Genomic DNA, 26,007 nt, shown 5'->3' with positions numbered 1-26,007 from the left:
CCAGAATCCCCAGTGAGAGTTCTAACTACGTGGCTAGCAGTCATAAAGGAGGCCACCTCCTCACAGGTTCCAAGCCACAAGGAACCATTGTGATAATCTAATCTGACCTCCTGCACAACACAGGCCATGGAGCTGCCCCAAATAGCACCTCCTCCTCCCCTCCCTGTCTCCCGGCATTTTGTGAGTGTAGTTCTTTGCTTTTCTGAAAATGTCTGAAATTGAAACTAAACAATTTGGGTTGAAACATTTTGTTTTGACATTTCCACAATGTTTTGCTTTTTTTCAGTTCAGCTGAAACTATTCAGTGACATGGCATGGATTTGTGAATAGTTCTGGGTCAGCAAAAACTGCATTTTTCAGTGAATAAATGATTTGCTGAAAAATACGCCCCCAGCTGTAGTTCTGGGCTAGCTGCAGGAATTCTTGGGTGAGGGTTTCTGGACAGTATTACATAGGGCTCAGATGAGGTGGTCAGACTGAGCCCTTCTTTCTGTCCTTGTGAAATGTGTGAAACGTGGCTGAGGCACTCTGCCAATGGGGCATTGTTGAGACATGGTGCTGCTGTTGCCACAAGGGGGCAGAAAGCCAGAACTTTGAGCGGTGTGGGGGGACCTGATGGTTTCGGCCTGGCACACGGAAGCTCATGTTTATCCTTCCCTAGGTCTTGGCTTTTCCTGTGGCAACCCGAAGGAGGTACTGAGCATTGCCCTGTTTGCCCATCAGCTCTGTTGTGATGGGCATGGGAAAGCTGGCCTCTGAGCTGCCTTTTGTCTGGTAGATCACTGTCAGGGGATGCATAGGGGCAGCATTATATAAAGCAGTCATGTGCGGGGAGCTTAGAAACGTGCCAAAGGGATGCCACCAGCAGCCCCAACTGAAACCCTGACAGTGATGCAGCAGCCCAGCCATAGGACACAAGGACAGGCCATGCTTCCTGTTTGGGTCTGAAAAAGACAGGCTTTTTCATATACTGTGAGCCAGTGTGTCAGGGGGCTCAGCATAGGAGAATGGAGCAGAGCTGCCATTCAGTGCTGGGATGACGAGAGCATGGTATGTGACAGAGGCCTCAGAGCCGGGGGATAATGTGTCGGCAGTACAGAGTTGCCATCAGCCTGTCTTCACCCCAGTCAGTTAGCTGTGGGTCTGCAGTGTGAACCTGCTGCAATCCTTGTACACCCTTAGCCACGCAGATCCGGCGCTGTCCCTCACTCATGGTGGTGTGGAGCTGGCCTGGATGTGGTGCTAAGGTCTCCTTTTGTGCAGTTAGGGAGGCACTAATGATGACTGGACAGCTGGGATTGCACTAGGAGTTTCCTTTCAATGGGTCCCTTGCAATCTTCTGTTTTGGAACTATCAGTTTTAGTCTGGTTGAATGTTGCTAAGTTCTTTGGGTTGAGAAGTTCTGTGGTTGTTAAATTAGTGTTGCAATATGCCACATTTCAGGGGGCTGGTCTTCCCTTTGCTCAGAGCCTTTTCAGTTAAAAACCACGGCATGTGGCCACCTCTGAGCCTGCCCGCAGCAAGAAGTTCATCTTATCCAGTGAGTTTAAAAAAAAATAAACACACTTATCTCTATGGCAACAGAAGAAGTTTAATATACCTGAAAAAACTGATTAACCTTGTAAAGTGATGACAGACCACGTTACAATCTTAACTCTAGGCCTTGCAGAATGCTGTGCAAGTGTTATGTTATTGTTATGAAGAGTTTGTTTTGGCTTTTTAGATGAGTTCTGCATTCATGTAACTGACTGCCCAAATGGTCAGATTTGTGCTCTGTGGTGTTGTTTGTAAGTGACGATAAATAGTGTATGCTCCCCTCTGTGACCTCCGTCTACCTTGCAGGAACAGTGGTACACGCCTCTGATTGGGGCATCTTTGCATGCGGGTAGGTCTGTCAGTCGTGACGTGGGGGCATGCAGTTGGCCCTGCGGGGGGCAGTCGGTCACTGGCAGTGCGGGGGTGGGGGGGAGTGCATGCGTACATTGTGGGGTGAGGGAATCCATGCACATTGGCTGAGGGTGGGGTTGGTTACTAGCTAGGATGAGCATATGTTCTGGTTTGGCTGGGACAGTCCCTTTCTTAAGCCCTGTCCTGGCAATCCCGACTTTTTTGGCAGAAGAGGGCTTTTGTCCCATTTGCTCTTGCCAACTGGGCAAATGCCCACTCTTGTTAAAAAGACGGAGTGCAGTATCGAGGAATGGTGTGGATTGGGAGCGGTGGCGTGGTTTGAGCAACTAGCGACACCCTCGAGTGGGGAGCCAGCAGGGTTCAGGCAAGTGTCTGGGGCCAGTCCTCCACGGGGGTGGAGGGAGAGGAGGTTAGAGAGAGGGGCTTGGGCCAGCCCTGGGCACTGTCTTGTTTTCCCTTTGGGAAATAAGGTCACCCTATTACTAGCTATGTGTGGGATGGTGCTGGTCAGCAGTGGCATGGGAGGCATGTGTATTGGCTGTGGCAGAGGCTGTCCTAGCGGTGAGGGTGATGGGGGGCCACACTGATCTCTGGTGTGTATAGAATCATAGAATTATAGGACTGGAAGGGACCTTGAGAGTCCCCTGCATTCATGGCAGGACTAAATATCTAGATCATCCCTGACAGGTGTTTGTCTAACTGCTCTTAAAAATCTCAAATGATGGAGATTCCACAACCTCCCTAGGCAATTTATTCCAGTGCTTAACACCCTGACAATTAGGCATGGGTTTGTATTGTTTTGATCCAGCGTGTGGTGCTTCGATTGGCTTTGTGGTGGGCAGAATTGAGGTTGTCTGCGTTTGAGCTTGGTGACTGCATGGGGAGGATTGGTTTTCTACAGTGTGTTTGGGTGAGTCTGTGCTGTGTATATCTATAGCAGATGCTAGGTCTGTGGCTTTAAGTTTCCCATTCTTGTCCCTTAGCAACCTTAACTAACTATCACACTGTGTGTTTGAATAAGTCTGGGGTTTATGGAGCCTTGTGTTTCACACTCCAGATGTTGTAGAGCAAGTACACTAAATATAAGGGGAAAAGATACTCGGTCAGCTCGCTCCCACTCTCACCCAGTGGGCTACATGCACTAGTGGACACAGCACAGATCAACTCCCATTATAGCAGCCAACCGACAGCTTGCCCATGTTCCAACAGATTAGTAAATCACTCTCCGAGTAGTTCTGGGCACCCTAAAGGAGTCTCGGGCCAAGACCTATGAATCCAGCCCTGCTCTTCCTGGCCATTCCTGATCAGAACAACCAGTGCCTCATTCAGAGAAGAACTCTTCCTTCCTCCCTCAAACACAGAACAGTCTGACCAATCCTAAAGAAATCCACCCTGGATACTTCCGTGGTCACCAACTACCACTTGGTGACATATCTCCAGTTCCTGAGCAAGCTCCTTTTGACACTAACCAAAGGCCAACTGTATGCTCATCTAATTGAAGCCAGTGCCATGTCTAGGTTACTATCAGGTTTCAGGCCAGGATTTGGAACTGAAAGTGCTATAGTGGCACTGGGGGATGATCTCCTGCTACTGGATACAGGGCAGACATTCAGTCTCACCCTCCTGGACTTCTCCACAGTGTTCGGCACTGTTGACAGTGAGGTTCCTCTGTCTCACTTGAGAGAGGTGGCAGGGTTCCACAATTCACTAAAATCGTTTGAATCCTTCCTGGAGGGATACACGCAAAAACAGAATGGCCAGACTGGGTCAGACCAATGGTCCATCTAGCCCAGTATCCTGTCTCTGACAGTGGCCCCTGCCAGATACTTCAGAGGGAATGAACAGAACAGGGCAGTTATCACATTGTACAAAGCCAGCTTCTGGCAGTCAGAGGCTTAGGGATACCCAGACCATGGGGTTGCATCCCTGACCATCTTGCTAATAGCCATTGATGGACCTGTCCTCCATGAACTTAGCTAATTATTTTTTTAACCCAGTTATAGTTTTGGCCTTCACAACATCCCCAGCAACAAATTCCAGACGTTGACTGTGCATTGTGTGAAGAAGTACTTTGTTTGTTTGTTTTAAACCTGCTGCTTATTAATTTCGTTGAGTGACCCCCTGGTTCTTGGGTTATGTAAAAAGGTAAATAACATTTTCTTATTCACTTTCTCCACACCATTCGTGATTTTATTGTCCTGTATTGCAGGGTTTCTCAAACAAGGGTTGCCACTTGTGTAGGGAAAGCCCCTGGTGGGCCGGGCTGGTGTGCTTACCTGCCCTGGTCACAGGTCCCACCGGCCACAGATCGCTGCTTCGGGCCAGTGGAAGCTGCTGAAAGTGGTGCGGGCCGAGGGACATATTGGCCACCACTTCCAGCAGCTCCCATTGGCCCGGAGCAGCAATCCGCGGCCAGTGGGAGCTGCAATCAGACGGGGCAGGTAAACGCACTGGCCTGGCCCGCTAGGGGCTTTCCCTACACAAGCAGAGACCCCTGTTGAGAAACCCTGCTCTATCACATCCCCCCTTGATCATCTCCTTTCCAAGCTGAACAGTCCTAGTCTTTTAATCTGTCCTCAAATGGAAGTTGTCTTTTTACCTATCCCTTTCCTAATGGTTCTTAACATCTTGTTAGCTTTTTTGGCTGTCACTGCATATTGAGTGGACGTTTTCAGAGAATTATCCACAATGATTCAAAGTTCTGTTTGTTGAGTGGTAACAGCTAATTTAAACACCATCATTTTGTACATGTTGTTGGGATTATGTTTTCCAATGTGCATTACTTTGCATTTATGAACATTGAATTTCACCTGCCATTTTGTTGCTTTTGTAACTCTTCACAGTCAGCTTTGTACTTAACTATCTTCAGTAATTTTATATCATCTGCAAACTTTGCCACCTCACTGTTTACTCCTTTTTCTAGATCATTGGTGAATATGTTGAATAGTCCCAGTACAGACATGAGGGAGACCGTTATTTACCTCTCTCCATTCTGAAAACTGACCATTTCGTTCTACTCTTAGTTTCCTGTCTTTTAACCAGTTACTGATTCATGGGAGAATCTTCCCTCTTATCCCATGACAGCTCACTTTGTTTACGAGAGGGACCTTGTCAATGGCTTTCTGAAATTCCAAGTACACTATATGCACTGCACCACCCTTGTCCACATGCTTGTTGACCCCCTCAGAGAATTGTAATAGACTGGTGAGCCATGATTTCTCTTTACAAATGTTGTGTTGACTCATCCCCAGCAAATCATTTTCATCTGTGTGTCTGATAATTCTGTGCCTTACTATAGTTTCAACCATTTTGCCTGGTACTGATGTCAGGCTCAGTGGCCTGTAATTGCCAGGATTGCCTCTGGAGCCTTTTTCAAAATTTGGCATATTTGCTATCCTCCAGTCATCTGGTACAGAAGTTGATTTAAATGATAGCTTTCATACCACAGTTAGTAGTTCTGCAATTTCATGTTTGAGTTCCTTCAGAACTCTTGAGTGAATACTGTCTAGTTCTGGTGACTTGTGACTGTTTAATTTGTCAAGTTGTTCCAAAATCCCCTTTATTGACACCTCAGTCTGGGTCAGTTCCTCAGATTTATCACTTAAAAAGGAATGGCTCTGGTGTGGGAATCTCCCTCTCATACTCTGCAGTGAAGATTGATGCAAAGGGGGTGGGGGAGAGGGATAGCTCAGTGGTTTGAACAGTGGCCTGCTAAACCCAGGGCTGTGAGTTCAGTCCTTGAGGGAGCCATTTAGGGATCTGAGGCAAAAATAAGTACCTGGTCCTGCTAGTGAAAGCAGGGGGCTGGACTTTCAGAGTCCCTTCCAGTTCTATGAGATATAGGTATACCTCCATATATTTTTATTATTTAAAGAGTTCATTTAGCCTCTCTACAATGGCCTTGTCTTTCTTGAGTGCTCCTTTAGCACCTCGATTGTCCAGTGGCCCTGCTGATTGTTTGGCAGGCTTCTTGCTTCTGATGTACTTACAAAAACTAACTACTTTTTTTTTCTTTTGCTAGTTGCTCTTCAAATTCTTTTTTGGCCTGCCTAATTATACTTTGACACTTGACTTGACAGAGTTTATGCTCCTTTCTATAATCCTCAAGGGGGAGGGATAGCTCAGTGGTTTGAGCATTGGCCTGCTAAACCCAGGGTTGTGAGTTCAATCCTTGAGGGGGCCATTTGGGAACTGGGACAAAAAATCTGTCTGGGGATTAGTCCTCCTTTGAGCAGGGGGTTGGACTAGATGACCTCCTGAGGTCCCTTCCAACCCTGATATTCTATGATTCTGTGATCACTCCTTCCCCAGCAAGAAGTGATGGGAAACTGCATTTCCACCATTGGACCACTCCCCTGTGGAATCCCATGGGGATCAGTTCTCTCTCTGGTCTTATTCAACATCTACATGGAGCCATTAGATGAACTGGTCTGAACACTTGGACTCAAGTGTCAGCAGCATGAGATGATACTCAGTTCTTCCTGTCTTTCACCTATATGATCAGACTATTTCACCAAGATGGCCCAGAGCTTGGCTGGAGAACAGCTGGATTAAACTGATCCTGAGCAAGACAGAAGTGGTGCTGGTGGGCAAAGGAGCGTATTTTGAGGAGTTTGCAGCCATGGTGGCATCTATATCTGTTGAAGATTCATCTCCACAATTAGTCACTTCAGTAGTAGTTTATGAACCTCTTGAATTCCTTGCTGTTGCCAAGCTCTCTCACAGCAGTATCTGCAATGAATGCTTTCTACCATGTCCAGATGGCTAGGAGACTCTGTCCCATCCTGGTGGACAATGACCTAGCCTCTGTTAGACACACCTTGGTCACCTTCCCTGGACTACAGCAGTACAATGTAGGTCATGCAGAACCTCACAGCATGACTCCTTAGCAACATGGGCTACGTGAGCACATCACACCTGTCCTCTGCTCTCTACGCTAGCTTCCCATAAATAGAGCTGAGCTGAAGGCCTGAGCCCTTGTCTTCAAAGTGCCCTATGGCCTGGGCCTAGGCTGTCTGAGCCAAAAGTTCTAGGATGAGGGCTGTTGTTGAGAACTCTGCTCCTCTGGCCCAGTGGAATGCTCTAGTGAGGGTAAAGCTTGTCTGTGGTAGACAGAACTTCTCTGGGGACAGTTGCAGACTGTGAAATGAACTTCTCCAAGAAATGTGGACCATTCCAACCCACTCTGCCTCCTGTTTCAAGTGCCTGGAACACTTATCCAACTTGCCTGTGTTACATACTGTCACGGAGTCTCCGGGCGATGCTCTGGAACTGCTTCCCACCAAGCCAGTCAGGACTTTGGGGAGCCTCCTCTCCCTTGGAGCAGACTTGTTCAAGGCAAGAAGCTCACACGGCTTCACCTCCTGGATCTCTCCTTGGAGCATTCAGCATCCTCTGCCCCTCCGTGCGCTTCCCACAGCGAGCCCGCCCCAGCGGGGTCCTGGGGAAACCACAGGGTCCTGTACCCACACTTGGCAGTCAGACATGACTCTCAGCCAGCCAGTAAAACAGAGGTTTATTCGATGACAGGAACACAGTCTAAAACAGAGCTTGTAGGTACAGCAAACTGAACCCCTCGGCCGGGTCCATTCTGGGGGGCAGTGAGCCAGACCCCCACGTCTGCACTTCACTCCTCGTCCCCAGCCAGCTCCAGACTAACAACCCTCTCCAGCCCCTCCTCTCTGCTCAGCTCCTTTCCCGGGCCAGGAGGTCACCTGACCTCTTTGTCTCCAACACCTTCAGTTGGCACCTTGCAGGGGAGGGGCCCAGGCCATCAGTTGCTAGGAGACAGAGTGCCAGGCATTTAGGTGCACTGGCCCTTTGCTCTGCAGCAATCACACACCCTTATCCCAACACCTAGATACTTAAGAACTGCATAGGGGAAACTGAGGCACCCACACAGTATTCAGAGAAAACACTAAGAACATTCCTAGTTCGTCACACATACGCAGAGCAACAAACCCCAAAGAAAACACTACTGCACACCAACTGGGTGAGCGAGAGAGAATCACATATGACAGGAGTTAGTCATGTCACTTTGAAGAGCCACAACAATGATTTGAAGGCTGCAGAAAATGTCTGACTTTGAGAGACTTAAAGAGGTCAATCAAAACAAAGATCAAGTGGTGACTTATGTGCTGTGATCAAGGACCTTCTCAGGGACAGAATACCAGGTACTAGAAGGCTCTTTAAACAAGCAGAGAAAGACATAGCAAGAACTGATAGCTGGACACTGAAGCCAAACAAATTCAATTTAGAAATAGGACACAAATGTTGATCTGTGAGGGTGATTATCCACTGGAACAAACTCCCAAGGGAAATGATTGATTCTGCATATCTTGGTGTTTCAGATCAGACCTTTTTGGAAGTTACGCTATAGCCAAACACAAGTTATTGGCTCAGTGCAGGAGGGACTGACTGAAATTCTCTGGTCTGTGATATGCAGGAGCTCAGCTAGGGGGTCCCTGCTGGCCTTTTAAAAAAAATCTCTGCATCCTAATACATTACTGGAAGGCTCTTGGACACTGGTGACATGGCAAGGTAAGTACCTCTCTGCTGAGGAATAGAATGTGCAGTCAGCTTGGCGGAGCTGTTATATGATTTAGGGGAGCTGATCTAAAAAGGGTGAATTATCAAGTCTGTGCCGAAAGCTCCTCTGGCTGCCTGAGTTTTCAGTGCATTAGCAAGGCAGCGTGTCTAGGGGTTAGAGCAGGGCTCCAGGAGGCAGGGTTCTGTTCCCAGATGTTTCACCGCTCCCTCTGTCCTTAAACAGGGCAGGTAAGATCATTGCCTTGGCTTGGGGATTGATGCTTCCAGCTCACTAGAGGGCCTCTTGGCCTATATGTGCATGACTATGACATGATTTATTGTTAGTCACCTGTAAAATGCAGTAATGGTCAGAAAAGTGACCTTTGTACTCAGCACATCCATCCCATGTGTCCAAGTGTTTGCCTCACTCGGGGTACATCTCCAGCCCTCGCACCTCCCCCGCCATGCAGCTTTAGTCGCTTTGCAGACCATGAATGCTCTTTAGAGGGAGAAGATGGCTGCTCTGATATCAAGGGGGCCGGCCGACTGCCTCTACCTGACTACCAAATACTTGTTTCCCTGGGTGGCTTCCCTGCACTGGGAGGCCTGGATCTCTCTGCTAAGAGAAATAGCTTCTCCCACATCTCTCCCTTGCTCCCAGATACCTGGCAGTTTGCTCCAGAGCATGCCTCTCCCTCTGCCCTTACTGTGCTGGGAAGTGTATAGAGACAAACAAGTGGGCTGCTCCGTGCTCACTGGACAAGCCTGGCTGGTGCTGAAGGGACAGCTCCCACCTGAGCTGATGCATCCTGTTTGCTGTGCAGATGCCAGCGGCTATGAGAGAGCCAGTCCGCTCACTCAGAAATGGTTAGTCCTGCACTGGTTTGGGACTCTGGGGAAGGATAAACTGGGTAACAAACCCCAACCTGTATGGACTGACTGGCAGTATCGCGGGAGAGGGGGAGACTGGTGTCCTGCAGCTTGGACTCTCCTGTTTAGGGACACGCTTCCCAGGGAGCTGCATGAGGAAGGGTCTGGGGAAAGCTGTTCAGTCTCTAAGTAATTTCAAACAGCCAGAAGCCCCTATCCATGACATATACCTAACCCATGGAACTCCTGGCTGCTGGGTGCCCTTGAATTAGGTGCTACAGCTGAGTTAAAAGGGACTGGGTCATTTCATGTCCATTAATATTTTCAGGTAGGTGCTGTGCTTGGGTTAATCAAGTCTCCTGCTCCAGGTGGCTGATGGAGGAGGGACTGTTCTTCCTATGCACAGGAGTAACGAGGGGCTGGGAGTGCTGGCTCAGTGGCAGAGTTGTGGGGGGAGAGTTTGCTTCTTGGCAGTGCTGGTTGGTGTGTCAGGGGTTTTGCAGACACAGGGCAGAATGAGAAGCACTCTGAGGTATCAGCCCTAGGATCTGAGTGTGCAGTGAGCCAGGTCCATCTCATTCAGGAGCAAACACAGCAGACTTTCTTCCAGCTGCAGCTGGTGAGCCTGAACTACCAGGCAGCATGAGTGGCGTGGAGCTGTGATCACAGCTTCTGTGCAAGGAGGTTAGGTGAGGTCTCCTTATCCTCAAATATTTTTAGTGCCCATCCCAAGGTGTTTTGGGATCAAACAGGCAGTTCTTTGTATTTAACAGCTGGGTCTGAGTGCTCTGCCTCAGGAACTGCCTCCCGCCAGCAGAGCTGATTGGCTGGACTGGGGACTGATGGATGAATGTCCATGCATAGCGGCTGTTCATCTCCAGGGATTCACTTGCAGTTTAGATGGTGATTTTCATTAGCCTCTGCCCCTGCTGAGAGTCATTTACAAATCAAACTCAAACAGGCAGTGAGGCGAGGGAGGGGCTGCCGCCTCTTCACGAGGAAGTCGGGGGAGGCAGAAAGCTGCAGAGTGTGAGATAATCCAGAATATGGCATTAAATGGTCTATTTTGAAGTAACTGCCTGTCAGGCATGCCGAATCCCAGCCTGGAGACAGACTTCCCTGCAGTGTAGCTGCTGCCGTGCTGGGGGTGGGGGTGGGGTTTGCTCTGGCACCACCTCTCGCTGTGATGCAGTGGCAGCTGTTAGGTATGTGCCAGCATCAAATGCTCATTTCTCAGCTTGGAGAGGAGGACAGTTCTAGAGGCTGTCAGGAAGTATTGCAAGGTTTGCTGTGAGGAATGGTTCATCTATGCTGTAACCCAGACTGAGGGGCACAGGCCCAGCTTGCTTTGAAGTGAACTGATGGGCGAGTAGGATGCAGTCTGACACAGAGTCCTTGGCAAAGGGTCCCCTGTTCTTTGCAAACATCTGTCCCCTCAGACCTCACATACTCACTACACCAAAGACATGTCTTACAGGATATTTATCCATAAAGAGTAACGTAGAATATCTACAGAAAGATCCTAACTTGTCATGATCATTGGGAGTTGTATGCAGGGGTAATACTTAAGGAATAGCGTATTTACATTGGAAGTATGCTTTATGGACTTGGAGTAGAAGTTAGTCACCGGAAGACAACATGGCTCTATCTATGCTGCACACCTTCTATTGGCACAGGTGTGCCGCTACAGCAGTGCCACTGTTAAGTATGCTCTTGTCAGCAAGAGAGCACTTTCCTCCTGACAAACTAAAACCATCCCCAATGAGGGGCGGGAGCTTTGTCCCACCGACAAAGAGCTATCCACATTGGTGCTTTTTGACTGTAAAACTTTTGTCTGTCAGACGTGTGGGGGTTTTTTCACACCCGTGACCAACAGAAGTTTTACCAAGAAAAGTGCACTGTAGACATAGCCTGTGCCTCAGTGATGGCCCATTCAAGCAGGGGGGAATTACCACCCCACCCTGGCTAGCCATTTATGCAGTATGTGGCTTACTTGCTTAGCCTTTCTCTGTCCGACTACCAGTGGAAAACCATCAGAGATAACCGCAAGGAATCAAAACAACTTGGAGGTGAAAAAGAAACATGACAGCAGAGGTTTGCCCTGTCTCAAGAATAGAGACAAAAAACTGTTTCAGTATAACACAGCGTGGGGAGAGGCATTCTGTTTGCATTCACTGAAGAAACATCTTGTAGAGTGAGGGATGTTTTGGGTGTGGAAGTTTGGGTCCTGGTTCCTATGAAGCTAGCCACTTCTGCAACCAAACTTGGGGAGGAAACTGATTTGTCACAGAATTCTAGAAATGTAGGGCCATGGAACCCAGAGCACATCTGACCGCTGTTTGTCTAACCCAGGGCTCTCAAACTCCAATGACCACCAGGGCCACATGAGGGCTAGTGCATTGGCCCGAGGGCTGCATTACTGACACCTCGCCCCCGCCCCCACTCCACCCCTTCCACGAGGCCCCACCCCTTCCACTCCTTCCCTATCCCCATTCCAACCCCTTCCATGAAATCCCCACTCAACTCCTCCCCTCCCTGCTCCCAGGGGGTGCAAGAGGAGTGTGGGATGCAGGAGGAGTGCAGCAGGGGGTCAGGGCAGGGGGTCAAGGTGTGGCAGGGGGCTCAGGGTAGTGGCTTGCAGTGCAGGGCAGGGGATCAGGGTGCAGGAGGGGTGCAGCAGCTGGCTCAGGGAAGGGTGCAGGAGGGGTGGGGAGTCAGGGTACGGCAAGGGGTCAGGGCAGTGGGTTGAGGTGCAGGAAGGGTGCGTCAAGGGGCTGTAACTGTCCAGTGTTGGGGCTCAGCCCTCTCAGGCACAGCTGGGAGCCAGGGTGCCTAACTACAGGCAGCAAAGAGTTCTGGGTTCTGGCCCTTCAGTAGGGGTTAAACAAACAAATAGTCGATAAGCCCAGGCCCTGGGTCAGGGCGGGGCAATAAGCAGTTCAAAGCTCAGGCCCTTCAGCAGGGACTGAGCAAACAAATAGTCTCTAAGCCTACGAGAACGGCCTCCTCAGGCCAGCGAGAGGGGGAGTCTGCCACCCTTGGACAGGTGGCAGGGGGAACGCAGGCCCTCCCATCCGCTGTGTTCTGGCCCGGGGCCCTAGCAGCAGCCAAGAGTGGCTGCTGTCAGTGGGGATCCTGGTCACAACACACTGACATTGGTTCCGGCTCTTCGGGAGCCAAACCAGGGGCAGCTACCCCCGGGCCACCTCCCACCTCCCCCTCTCGGGGTACCTGTGTCTCGCCGGTGTCTTCCAGTGGGTCCCAGACCATGGGTTCTTCAGGATACCGGGCACGGAGCAGGCTCGGCCAGTCTCCCTCAGGATACCGGGCACGGGGCAGACTCGGCCAGTCTCCCTCAGGATACCGGGCACGGGGCAGGCTCGGCCAGTCCCCCTCAGGATACCGGGCGCCGGGCAGGCTCGGCCAGTCCCCCTCAGGATACCGGGCGCGGGGCAGGCTGGGCCAGTCCCCCTCAGGATACCGAGCGCCGGGCAGGCTGGGCCAGTCCTCCTCAGGATACCGGGCGCGGGGCAGGCTCGGCCAGTCCCCCTCAGGATACCGGGCGCGGGGCAGGCTCAGCCAGTCCCCCTCAGGATACCGGGCGCGGGGCAGGCTCAGCCAGTCCCCCTCAGGATAGCAGGCACGGGGCAGACTCGGCCAGTCCCCCTCAGGATACCGGGCACGGGGCAGGCTCGGCCAGTCGTCCTCAGGATAGCAGGCACGGGGCAGACTCGGCCAGTCGTCCTCAGGATACCGGGCGCGGGGCAGGCTCGGCCAGTCCCCCTCAAGATAGCAGGCACGGGGCAGGCTCGGCCAGTCCTCCTCAGGATACCGGGCACGGGGCAGGCTCGGCCAGTCCCCCTCAGGATACCGGGCGCGGGGCAGGCTCGGCCAGTCCCCCTCAGGATACCGGGCGCGGGGAAGCTCAGGCCAGGCGGGAGCTCGGCCACCCGCGTCTGTTCTCTTCTGCGCCCGGCCTCCAAGTGGGTGCCGGGGCTGGGCTTTTATACTTCCTGTCCCTCCCCTTGACTTCCAGGCGGGGGGGAACGGGCGGCAGTGGCTCCGCCCACGTTGGAGGCTGCAGGGGCTCGGCCCTCTCAGACGCAGCTGGGAGCCAGGGTGCCTCACTACAGGGGCTCAGGGCAGGGGATTTGGCTGCGGGAGGGTTTCGAGGGGCGGGATCTGGCCTGGTGCGCACTGGGGGCAGGGCAGGCTCCCTGCCCGCCTGCCCTGCCCCTGCACCGCTCCGGGAAGTGGCTGGAACGTGGGGGAGCAGGGAAACAGCGGTGTGTGTGTTGCTGTTGCTTCAGGCACTGTCCCCAGCATCTCCCATTGACCGGGAACAGTCAATGGGAGATGCTGGAGGCAATGCTTGAAGCAACATCAACACACACCCCTGCACCCCTCCTCCTGCAGGTTCTGTCCGCTTCCCGGAGTGGCGCGGGGGCAGGGCAGGCAGGCAGGCAGGCAGGGACCCTACCCTGCCCCCTGTGCGTGTCGGGCTGGAGCCGCTTTAGGTAAACACTGGGGCAAGGCGGGGGGGCCGCGAGGAACTCACGGACCGCAGAAAATAACCTCGTGTTTTGAGACCCCTGGTCTAACCTGTCCTTAACCTCCAGTGACAGGGATTCTACAGCCTCCATTGGAAGCCTGTTCCAGAGCTTAACTATTCTGAGAGTTAGAAAGATTTTCCTTATATCTAACCTCAGTCTCCCTTGCTAAAGGTTAAGCCTATAACTTCTTGTCCTGCCTTCAGTGAACATGGCGAACAATTGATCACCATTTTCTTTGACAGCCCTTAACATGTTTGAAGACCATTATCAGGTCCCCACTCAGTCATCTTTTCTCAAGACTAAACATGCCCAGTTTGATTAACCTTTCCTCATGAGTCAGGTTTTCTAAACTTTTATATTGTTGATCCTTTCCTCTGGATGTTTTCCACTTTATCCACATGTTCCTTAAAATGTGGCATCCAGAACTGGACAAGTACTCCAGCTGAGGCCTCACCAGTGCTGACGAGAGCAGGACAATTACCTCCTGAGACTTAGTACAGCACTCCTGTTAATATGCCCCAAAGTTATATTAGCCTTTTTCGCGACTGCTTAATATTGTAGACCTACATTCAGTTTGTGATCAACTATGACCCCCAGCTCCTTTTCAGTAGTACTACCACCTACCCAGTGTTAGACCCCCTTTTGCATTTGCACATTTGATTTTTTCCTCCCTAAGTGTAGTACTTTGTACTTTTCTTTATTGAATTTCATCTTGTTGAATTCAGACCAGTTCTCTAATTTGTCATAGTCATTTTGAGCATTGATGCTGTCCTCCAAAGCATATTCTTCACTCCATTAACCAAGTCATTAATAAAAATATTGAATAGTGCCAGACCCAGGACTGACCCCTGCAGGACCTCTCTAGATATGTCCTCCCAGTTTGGCAATGAACCATTGATAACTCTCTCTGAATAGTTATTAGATAGGAAAGATAACTATTAGTAAGTGTAGGCCCAAGTTTGTGTGTTATGATTTTGTTTTCTACTGTAACCATTTGTTTCTAGCACTCTTGTTTTTAGTTGAATCTGTTCTTTCTTAAATCTCTTGTTTTACTATAAGTGCTGTGTGTTATGTGGATGGGAGAGTGAAGGTAAACTGGGGTACCCTGCTCCTTTGGGGGCAGAGGATGTCACAGGAATGATTCACAGGGACTCGGGGACAGACAGGGCTGGCATACTCAGACAAGAGTGCTAGAGTGGCCGGAAAGCTGTGGTGTCAGGGCCCTCCCTGATTTACCGCTACCAGAGGCGAAGTTCCCTCTTGCTAAAGGCCAGACCCCACCTGAGCAGGGAGGGAAATAGACTTCTGGTATAGATTTAGCACAACTGATCAAAAGAACTTTAAACTAGGAATTCAGGGGAGACACTTGGCAGATGCTCGTGTAATTGCCACACTTGATACTAATATTGAGTGGGAGGAAAATCAAGGAAGAGAGAATCCAGCAGTGGAGAAAGGAACAGCAGTGGATAGGAGAATGGACATGCAGAGAAAAGATAGTGTCAGTGCCAATGAAGCTAACAGGTAGGTGATACTGGCAGTAGAATGACTGTTGTTAATTGGCTGAGGAATCTGGGCCAAGCCAAACAAACAACTAAGATGTTCGTACAGCAGTGCACAGAGCCTGGGTAGCAAAGATGATCAGAGGAATGGAAATCCTACCTAATGACAGGAAACTCAAAGAGCTTGGCTTGTGTAGCCTAACCAAACAAAGGCTAAAGAGAGACATGATTGCTCTTTATAAATACATCAGAGGGATAAATATAGGGAGGGGAGGGAGAGAAGTTATTTAAGTTAAGGGCCAATGTTGACACAAGAACAAATTGATATAAACTGGCCCTCAAGTTTAGGCTTGAAATTAGACAAAAGTTTCGAAGCATCAGAGGAGTGAAATTCTGGAATACCCCTCCAAGGGAAGCAGTGGGGGCAAAAAATGGTGGCATAAGTTTATGGAGGGGATGGTATGATGAGACGGCCTACAGTGGCATGTAGCTGATCTGCGACTGCCAGTAGCAGATATCTCCAACGACTGTTGATGGAACACTAGATGTGGAGGCTGAGACAAGTTCCCGAGGGTGCAACCTGGAACTGGGGTGCCACTGAGCCCTCTGTCTTGCCAACCTGGGCTCCCTCTCACACTGTGATGCTGTGACAAGCTACAAACCTCTCCAGCTACTGCACTTAACACAGACTTCTTCTTTGAGTGATTGCTCACATCCATTCCAGTTAGGTGTGCGCGCCGTGCGTGCACGTTTGCCGGAAACTTTTTACCCTAGCAACTCCAGTGGGTCGGCAGGTCGCCCCCTAGAGTGGCGCCACCATGGCGCTTGATATATACCCCTGCCGGCCCGCCCGCGCCTCAGTTCCTTCTTACCGCCGTGTCGGTTGCTGGAACTGTGGAGTGCGGCTTGCTGTCCTCCACGTACCTAGCTCTCCTTCGTTACTGTCAATAGTTGTAGTTGTAAATAGTTTAATAATACAGTTAGAGTTGTATAGTAATTAGTAGTTAGTGTATATAGTTTATAGAACTTATTCGCGGGTTGGGCCGTTGCCCTTCCCGGCGCCCGGCACCGGGCCCATGCCTGGTTTGCCGGGCTTCAAGCAGTGCTCGGCCTGCAAGAGGCCGATGCCAACTAGCGATCCCCATGACGCGTGCCTAAAGTGCCTCGGGGAATCGCATATCGCCGAGAAGTGTCGCATCTGCAAGGCCTTTAAGCCTCGAACAAAGAAAGAGAGAGATCAAAGACTGCGGACTCTCTTGATGGAAGCGGCACTGAATCCGGTACTGTCAGCGCAGCCGGCCACCTCTACGCCGGCACCGGACCGCGCGGGCACCGGAAAGACACCCCGGCACCGCCCATCCCCGGCACCGGGATCCGATTAAAGACCCTTGACGTCTGCGACATCATCTCGGCAGGCTCGAGAGGAGCGCCCGGCACCTACCTCTGCCGCAGCACCATCTGCAGGGTTGCCGTCGACTCCGGGCCCGGAAGGTCCGTCGAGTCCGGCCCCTCCAAGCTCCCCCTTAAGATCTGGGGTCGAGCCATTAGTCCCGTCCACGCCGGAGACCTTCGCTTCGGCGCAGGACTTGATAGCTCTGACTGAGCGATCCCAGCCTCAACCCCCGGTACCGGTCATCTCCAGAGGCAAGCCAACATTGAGAGCGCCGTCTCTGGAATCCAGGCATCGATCGCCTTCGAGGCCCCGACAACGTGGACGCTCGCGCTCTCGGCACCACTTGCAGTCCCGGCACCGCTCTCCTAGGTGGCACCGGTCGCACTCGCAGCGCAGGTCGACGTCGGTACGGTCCCGGTCTCGCTCTTCTCCATACCGGCACCGGGACTCTAGGAGCCGTTCGCGTCGGCGATCAACTCCCCGGTCGACCTCCCGGCACCGAGCCGGTGGCAGGTCCCGGTCCCGGTCGACCTCCCGGCACCTCGTCGGTGGTAGGTCCTGGTCCCCAGCGCCATCCCGGCACCGCATTGGACGTAGATCACGGCCCCGATCCCGGCACCGAGCTGGAGGCAGGTCCCGGTCCGGATCCCGGCACTGAGTACCAGACCGATCCCGGTCCTGGTCCCGGCACTGGTATGGCTCCCGGTACCGATCCTCGGCACTCAGAGGATCGTCGGCGTCGGGACTGAGGGAGGCCTATCAGCCGAGTTTGGCACCTCCATGGCCTTCGAGGCAGCCATCGGTCTCCTCTCAGGCGGACAGCGTTTATACACTGGGCCCGGACAGACATGCGGCCCTCTTCCAGGACCCTCCGCCTCAAGACCAAGGGCCACAGCAGTGGGGGTTTTGGACTCCCTGGGCGTACCATCAAGCCCAGGGTCCGCAACATACTTCTCCCCGGCCTGCGGCGGACCGAAGACCACCAGAGTCAACGCTGTCTCGCCCCCCTCCCTCTCCGGAAGGCGAGGACAGGTCCAGCCACCAGGACCCAGAGCTCCCTCCGCAGCCGGAGGGCCGGGTCCAGATGGAACCCCCTGTGGGGATGCTCTGCTGCCAGGGGTCTCCTCGTCATCTTCCCCTGACGAGGCAGTGGCAGGCACCTCGTCCTCCAGCCCTCCCCCTCTCGACCTCAGGGCACATCAGGACCTCCTCAGGCGCGTGGCGCAAAACTTAAATTTACAAGCGGAGGAGGTCGCTGAGATCGAGGATCCGGTGGTCAGCATCCTCTCCGCAGATGCTCCCACCAGGGTTGCCCTGCCTTTCATTAGGACCATTCAGGCCAACGCCACCACTATCTGGCAGTCGCCGGCCTCCATCCCTCCTACTGCACGAGGCGTGGAGAGAAAGTATATGGCCCCCTCTAAGGGCTATGAATTCCTGCACGTCCACCCGACACCGTGCTCCCTCGTGGTGCAGTCGGTGAACGAAAGAGAGCGCCATGGACTAGAGGCCCCAGCGCCCAAATCTAAGGAGGCGAGGCGGATGGACCTCCTAGGCCGTAAAGTCTATTTGGCGGGGGCGCTACAGCTCAGGGTCTCCAATCAACAGGCCCTCCTTAACTGCTACTCGTTTAACTCCTGGGTAGCGGCGGACAAGTTTAAGGAGCTGTTGCCGCAGGAGGCACGTCAAGAATTTGCGGCGATTCTTGACGAGGGCAAGAAGGTCGCAAGGACCTTGCTGCAGGCCTCATTGGACGCTGCAGACTCGGCCGCTCGGACCCTTGCCTCAGGGCTTACGATGCGCCGCATATCCTGGCTTCAGGTCTCTGGCCTTCCACCGGAGCTCCAGTATACCATCCAGGACCTCCCCTTCGAAGGCCAGGGCCTGTTTTCAGACAAGACAGACCCCAGCCTAAAGATCCTTAAAGACAATCACGTCATCATGCGCTCTTTGGGGATGCATGCGCCCGTGACGCAGCGCAGACCCTTCCGGCCACAGAACTGGCAGCAACAGCGCCGGCCGTATCCCCAGTTCCGCCCACGGCAGGACCTTAATAGGCGCCGGGGCAGGAACAGTAGGCGCAGACAGTCGGGTAGCCAAGGGGGGCAGAACCAAGGCTCCTCCAAGGCCCCACCCGGACCCAAGCCTTCATTTTGAAGGTGCACCCAAGGGCGCAGTACCAGTTTCCCCTTCGGATCCTTCTCCACAGTTTTCCAACCATCTTTCATTTTTCCTCCAGGCGTGGACTCGAATAACATCAGACCGCTGGGTCTTATGCATTGCACAGGCCGGTTACCGCCTGCAGTTTTCATTGCCCCCCCCTCCCACCCCCCACCCTCGTCCCTCTTCAGGGACCCCTCTCACGAGCAATTCCTCCGTCAGGAGGTACGGACGCTCCTCGACAAGGGAGCCATAGAGGAGGTTCCAGAGAGCGAGAAGGGCAAGGGGTTTTATTCCCGTTACTTTCTGATCCCGAAGGCCAAGGGAGGCCTCAGGCCTATCCTCGACCTGCGCGAACTCAACAAGCATATGGTGAAGTTGAAGTTCCGCATGGTATCCCTGGGGACCATCATCCCATCGCTGGAGACTGGTACGCCGCCCTCGACATGCAGGACGCTTACTTTCATATTCCCATATTTCCACAGCACAGGCATTTCCTTCGCTTCGTGGTCGACCGCAAGCATTATCAATTTGCGGTCCTCCCATTTGGCCTTTCTACGGCCCCGAGGGTATTCACGAAATGCATGGCAGTCGTTGTCGCACATCTTCGGCGCAGCCGCATTCACGTGTTCCCCTACCTCGACGACTGGTTGGTCCAAGGCACATCAGAGCTGCAGGTCCGCAACCACGTCCGCAGGATCAGCAACCTCTTTGCTGCCCTAGGCCTCATTGTCAACGTGGACAAGTCCACTCTGCTCCCCACGCAGAGGATAGAGTTCATCGGGGCCGTTCTGGATTCCACCTTGGCCAGGGCCTTGCTACCATTGCCCAGGTTCCAGTCGCTATCGGCCATCATTCTGCGCTTGCAGGCGGCCCCTCTGACCTCCATAAGAACATGTCTGATCCTCCTGGGCCATATGGCAGCCTGTACGTTCGTGACAGCGTATGCTCGACTCCGCATGAGGCCTCTCCAATCTTGGCTCATAGCGCAGTACCGGCCGGCCAGACATTCGTTAGACACAGTTGTCACCATCCCCCAGGGGGTACTGGACTCCCTCCGGTGGTGGCTAGACCAGTCCGTCGTGTGTGCAGGGCTCCCGTTCCATCCGCCCCAACCCTCGGCATCCCTGACGACGGACGCCTCAGATCTGGGCTGAGGGGCGCACAGCGGAACCCTGAGGACTCAGGGCCTGTGGTCCCCCCAGGAACTGGACCTCCACATCAACATACGGGAGTTGAGAGCGGTCCGTCTTGCTTGTCAAGCGTTCGTCCGTCACCTTCAAGGTCGCTGTGTCGCGGTGTTCACCGACAACACGACGACCATGTACTATATCAACAAGCAGGGCGGCACCAGATCCTCTCCCCTGTCAGGAGGCGACGCGGCTCTGGGAATTTTGTATAGCCCATGCCATTCACCTCACGGCCTCCTACCTACCTGGAGTACGAAACACACTGGCAGATCGCCTGAGCAGATCCTTCCGCTCACACGAGTGGTCCCTTCGCCCGGACGTCGCCCTCTCACTCTTCCAGAGGTGGGGTCGTCCCCGGATGGACCTCTTCGCGTCCAGGGAGAACAGGAAATGCCAGGCTTTCTGCTCCTTTCAGGGTCGGGAGCCCGAGTCATTAGCGGACGCCTTCCTTATCCCATGGGCGACCCATCTGTTTTATGCGTTCCCTCCGTTTCCACTGGTCCACAAGGTCCTCCTCAAGGTGCGCAGGGACAGGGCTTGTGTGATTCTGATAGCCCAAGCGTGGCCCAGGCAACATTGGTACCCCATGTTGCTGGACCTCTCAATAACCAACCCAGTTCCCCTGCCCCTTCACCTGGATCTGATCACCCAGGACCACGGCAGGCTCTGTCACCCGGACCTTCGGTCTCTGCATCTCACGGCGTGGCTCCTGCGTGGACGACCAGCTCTGAGTTACGCTGCTCTACCCCGGTTCAGGAGGTTCTCCTGGGCAGTAGGAAGCCTTCCACTAGAGCTACGTATTCAGCCAAGTGGAAGCGTTTTTCCTGCTGGTGCTCGGAGAAGGGTTTTCTCCCTATGGAGGTTTCCATCACCAATATTCTGAACTACATCTGGTCCCTCAAGGTCCAGGGTCTGGCGATATCGTCCCTTCGGGTTCACCTAGCGGCCATCTCCACCTTTCATCCGGGAGGAGATGGCTGTTCTGTCTTCTCCCACCCTATGGTGGCAAGATTCCTGAAGGGGCTGGAACGTCTCTACCCACAGGTCCGTCCCCCTGCCCTTTCATGGGATCTCAACCTCGTTCTGGCTCGGCTCATGGGCCCTCCATTTGAGCCGTTAGCGACTTGCTCCCTGCTCTACCTCTCCTTGAAGATCGCCTTTCTAGTGGCCATCACCTCAGCTAGACGGGTGTCGGAACTCCGGGCTCTCATGGTAGACCCCCCGTATACGGTCTTCCATAAGGACAAAGTGCAGCTGAGACCGCACCTTGCCTTTCTCCCTAAAGTGGTCTCAGCCTTTCACGTTAACCAGGAGATCTTCCTTCCCATCTTTTTCCCAAAGCCCCATTCGTCCCGCAGAGACCAACAACTCCACTCGCTGGATGTCCGTCGGGCACTAGCGTTTTATGTGGAGAGGACCAAACCGTTCCGCAAGTCCCCCCAACTCTTGGTGGCGATAGTGGACCGTGTCAAGGGCCTTCCTATTTCCTCGCAGAGGATATCCTCATGGGTAACGTCCTGTATCAGGACCTGTTATGACTTGGCCCACATCCCTACGGGCCGTGTGACTGCACACTCTACCAGGGCGCAGGCGTCATCACTGGCTTTCCTTGCCCGAGTGCCGATCCAAGAGATCTGTAGGGCGGCGACCTGGTCATTGGTCCACACTTTTTCGCTTCCCATTACACCCTGGTCCAGCAGTCCAGAGGTGACGCGGCCTTCGGCTCAGCAGTGCTCCATGCCGCGACTTCTCACTCCGACCCCACCGCCTAGGTAAGGCTTGGGATTCACCTAACTGGAATGGATATGAGCAATCACTTGAAGAAGAAAAGACGGTTACTCACCTTTGTAACTGTTGTTCTTCAAGATGTGTTGCTCACATCCATTCCAAACCCACCCTCCTTCCCCACTGTCGGAGTAGCCGGCAAGAAGGAACTGAGGAGCGGGTGGGCCGGCAGGGGTATATATCTAGTGCCATGGCGGCGCCACTCTAGGGGGCGACCTGCCGGCCCACTGGAGTTGCTAGGGTAAAAAGTTTCCGGCAAACGTGCACGTGCGGCACGCACACCTAACTGGAATGGATATGAGCAACACATCTCGAAGAACAACAGTTACAAAGGTGAGTAACCGTCTTATCCACCGGCAGGGACACACCTAGCTGCGTTACAAGAATGCTTTTGCCAGCCATAGAGAAGCTCCAGCCAGTTCCCCATAGCTCCTCAACCTAGGACCCCAGAGCTGTACCATCTTGCCCTGGTCAGGCTTCTGACCAGGATCAGAGTTTGTCTACACTAGCAAGTTTCTGCACCACAAGTTATACCACTTTTTAAAACATGCTGGAATTAAACCACTGTTGCGTGTCCACCCTGGGCTGGAGCACATCCACATTAGCAGCTCTTGCAATGGCAAAGAGAGCAGTGCATTGTGGGAGCTATCTCACTGTGCAGCTGGCTGCAGGGTGCTTTGGGAAGGGTTTGCAATGCCTTGTGGGGCAGGCACAGCATCACATGATGCAGATTTCCCAATCCCATCCTTCCATGGGCGTCCTACTACATTGCCAGCTGCTTTTTAACTGAAGGGTATGGGGAGCGTGTGTGTATGGTGGGGGAGAGAGACGGTGTGTTTGTGGGGACAGAATGTGTGTCAGCATGCTGGCTTTAAGTTCAGACAGTGACATGAAGCTACCAGTCCTGGGGGTAGGAAAAACCCTGACATCAGCCCCTGCCTCCCTGCTTGGGCACCTGCATGCGCTTTTGCGCTCTTTCTCTCACGCTCACATAAACCCACCCTCTCTCTCTGTGTTCAACAGCACGAGCATTGAAATGGTGCTTTGAAAGGGGAGGGTTGCATGTTTCCATGGCAGCCGACTTCAAAATAATGATCAGAGTGATCACTTGAGGCATTATGGGATAGCTCCAAAGGCCAATTACAGCGTAGAACGCACTCAAGTGTCTACACCAGAGGTGGCTAAACTTTTTGGCCTGAGGGCCACAGCTGGGTATGGAAATTGTATGGCAGTCTGAGAATGCTCACAGAATTGGGGGTTAGGGTGTGGAGGGGAGGGCTGCAGCTGGGGGTACGGGCTCTGGGGTGGGACTGGGGATGTGAGGTTGGGGGTGCAGGAGGGTGCTCCAGGCTGGAATCGAAGGGTTTGGAGGGCAGGAGAAGGATCAAGGCAAGGGCGGGAGCGGGATCAGGGCTGGGGCAGGAGGTTGGGGCACGGGAGGGGGTAGGAGTGCAGGTTCCGGGCAGCGCTTACCTCAAGCAGCTCCCAGAAGCAGTGGCATGTCTCCCCTCCGACTCCTACATGGAGGTGTGGCCAGGCGGTTCTACGTACTGCCTGCGCGGCCAAAGGGAGCTACAGGGGCAGCGCTTGGGGCGGGGGCAGTGTGTGGAGCCCCCTGTCTGCCCCTACACATAGGAGCCAGAGGGGGGACATGCTGCTGCTGCTTCCGGGAGCCGCATGGAGTGAGGCAAACCCTGGACCCTGCTTCCCAACTGGAGCACCAGAGTGGGGCAAGCCCTGGACCCCGCTCCCTGGCAGGAACTCAATGGCTGGATTAAAATGTTTAGGGGGCCAGAGGCGGCCCCCGGGCCGTAGTTTGCCCACCCCTTGTCTACACTGGCAATAGAGTGCTTTAGCCTCTGGGCAATAGCCTCATGACTCTTGTCAAGGTGGGTTTTTTGCAGCGCTGCAGCTGAGGATTTTCTGCGCACCAAGTGGCTTGGCGGTGGGTGCAGGTCTGCAGTCTGAGCACAAAAAGCTGCTTTCCTGCGCAGAAAGCTGCCCGTGTAGAGAAGCCCTGAATTTATTACACAGTCCGCCCCCCCCTCAGTGTGGAGAGGACATGCACCAGTGCTGTTCCTGAGCAGATTTTCCCAGGCACTTAAAGCAAAACACACTGTTTTGGGTAAATTATAAAACACATTTATTCACTGCAGAAGGACAGATTTTAAGTGATTATAAGTAGTAAACATGGAGATCAAAGTTGGTTACCTAAGAAATAAAAAGTAAAATCACAATCTGAGTTCTATAAACTAGACAGGATTTGAATCAAGCAGTTTCTCATCCTGATGGTATTGCTCCTTCATACACAGCCTGGGGTTCTCCTTTCCAGGATGGGACCACCACCGCAGTTCAATATTTTTCGTTTAGATGTGTTTCCAAATGTTGAGTTGTAGGGAGAGTGAGGCCAAGTGATGATATCACTTCCCCCTTTCATAGCTTTTTTCCAACTTGCTGGAAAGATCATTTGCTGTGAGCCAAACAGTCTCCATTGCAGGGTGGATTTGATTTAAATCCCTAGTCAGGAAGACTTGATTTAATCCTGGTTTTCCACATAAAAGTGCATTCTTGTTGGTTGTTATCACTATATATTTTTAAACAGTGATTTATTTTGAAAACTTTTCATATTAGTTTTACAGCTATATCAGAAAATGAATGATTGTTTGGTTATTTCATGTAATTGAAGCATATATTTATGAAGTCATTGGCAGGTGAACTATCTCCAATTCAACAGGTTAATCATTAATATTTGGAGGATTTTCTTGCCATGCTGTATTAGGAGGAGACCATCACCAGACAGACATTTAAATTATTTTATTTAATAAAACAACAGTGTTAAGTATTTCTGGATATTTTTCTTCAACAGCAAACTTATATTATTTTCACAAAACAAGCATATGTTCCTCGCTTCTCACATTTATCTCCAGACTTCTTCTCCTTGTCCAGATCTATTCCACCCTGAACAATCTCCTATTCATTGAACTTTTTGAAACTTTACACTTTTAGAGAGAGGTAAGGGATTGACTCTGTGTACACAAATTTGCAGAGGGACAATAGAGTTGAGGTCTGTTATTTCTCACCTCTCTATATTTATTTAAAAATATTTTTGCTGTTAACAGGCATGTTACCTCTGGAGAGACAAATCCACAGTTTGAGAACTGCAAAACTAAGCATCTCTGATGGTATCTTCTAGACTGAGCACTGAGTGCCATTGAATAGATAGAAAGATCAACCTAAATAATTCACACAGCAGCCAGTGGAACCCTAATCCCTGAACTATTGGAACTCATTGACAAAACTTTTCTTAAACATGACATGAATATATTGTCTCAGACTATAGAATTAGTATTTATAATCCCTGTTCCATGATGATATGTCTTTGAGCTATCATGTATCTTAATTAAAACTATCTTTAGGTAGGTTTTTTCCTCAAAGAGCATTTTATCAAAAAAATTCTATTTAAATAAAAAAAAACATTGATTTTTATCCACCCTGCTCCATTGTTTATGTGCTGTCTCTGAGAGGTTTCCATTGTATACAGTTCCTGGGGTAATCCTTGTGTGTGTGTATTCCCTTTAGTGGGCCATCAACACTGTCTGGTGTCTCCATTTTGTACCTGAAAGGCTTGTTGTGGGTGTTTCCAACTTTACAACATATTTCAGTAATACACACAGCAAAACTTCATAACATCCCATACAATGATAGCACATACAATCCAACAGGATATTAATATTCAACAGATCAAGACTTTAAAATGATACCTTACAATGCATACTTTGTACAAAACACATCATAATAATATAACCATGGTAAAGATGGGGGTACCAGGGTGTTCCTTTGGGGCACAGTGTCACAGATGCCTCTGAGTTACTACAGAGAATTCTTTCCCAGATGCCTGGCTGTTGGGTCTTGCCCACATGCTCAGGGTCCAACTCTTTTCTGTATTTGGGGTCTGGAAGGAATTTTCCCTCAGGTCAGATTGGCAGAGACCCTGGGGGATTTAGGCTGCCTTCTGCAGCATGGGTCACTTGCAGGTTTAAATTAGAGTAAATGATGGGTTCTCTGTAACTTGAAATCTTTAAATAATGATTTGAGGATGTCAGTAACTCAGACGGAGGTTA

At 51.9% G+C, this 26,007-nt stretch overlaps 1 protein-coding gene across 11 annotated transcripts in view; it reads left to right on the top strand.

Annotated features, from left to right (window-relative positions):
* Positions 1-26,007, top strand: part of NLGN3 (neuroligin 3) — a 109,375-nt gene that overhangs the window by 20,273 nt on the left and 63,095 nt on the right. The window lies entirely within an intron of this gene.

Source organism: Gopherus flavomarginatus, chromosome 8 (assembly GCF_025201925.1).
Source record: "Gopherus flavomarginatus isolate rGopFla2 chromosome 8, rGopFla2.mat.asm, whole genome shotgun sequence".
Taxonomy (NCBI): domain Eukaryota; kingdom Metazoa; phylum Chordata; order Testudines; family Testudinidae; genus Gopherus; species Gopherus flavomarginatus.
Note: the sequence above shows the minus strand (reverse complement) of the source record. Positions and strands in the feature narration are given on the sequence as shown.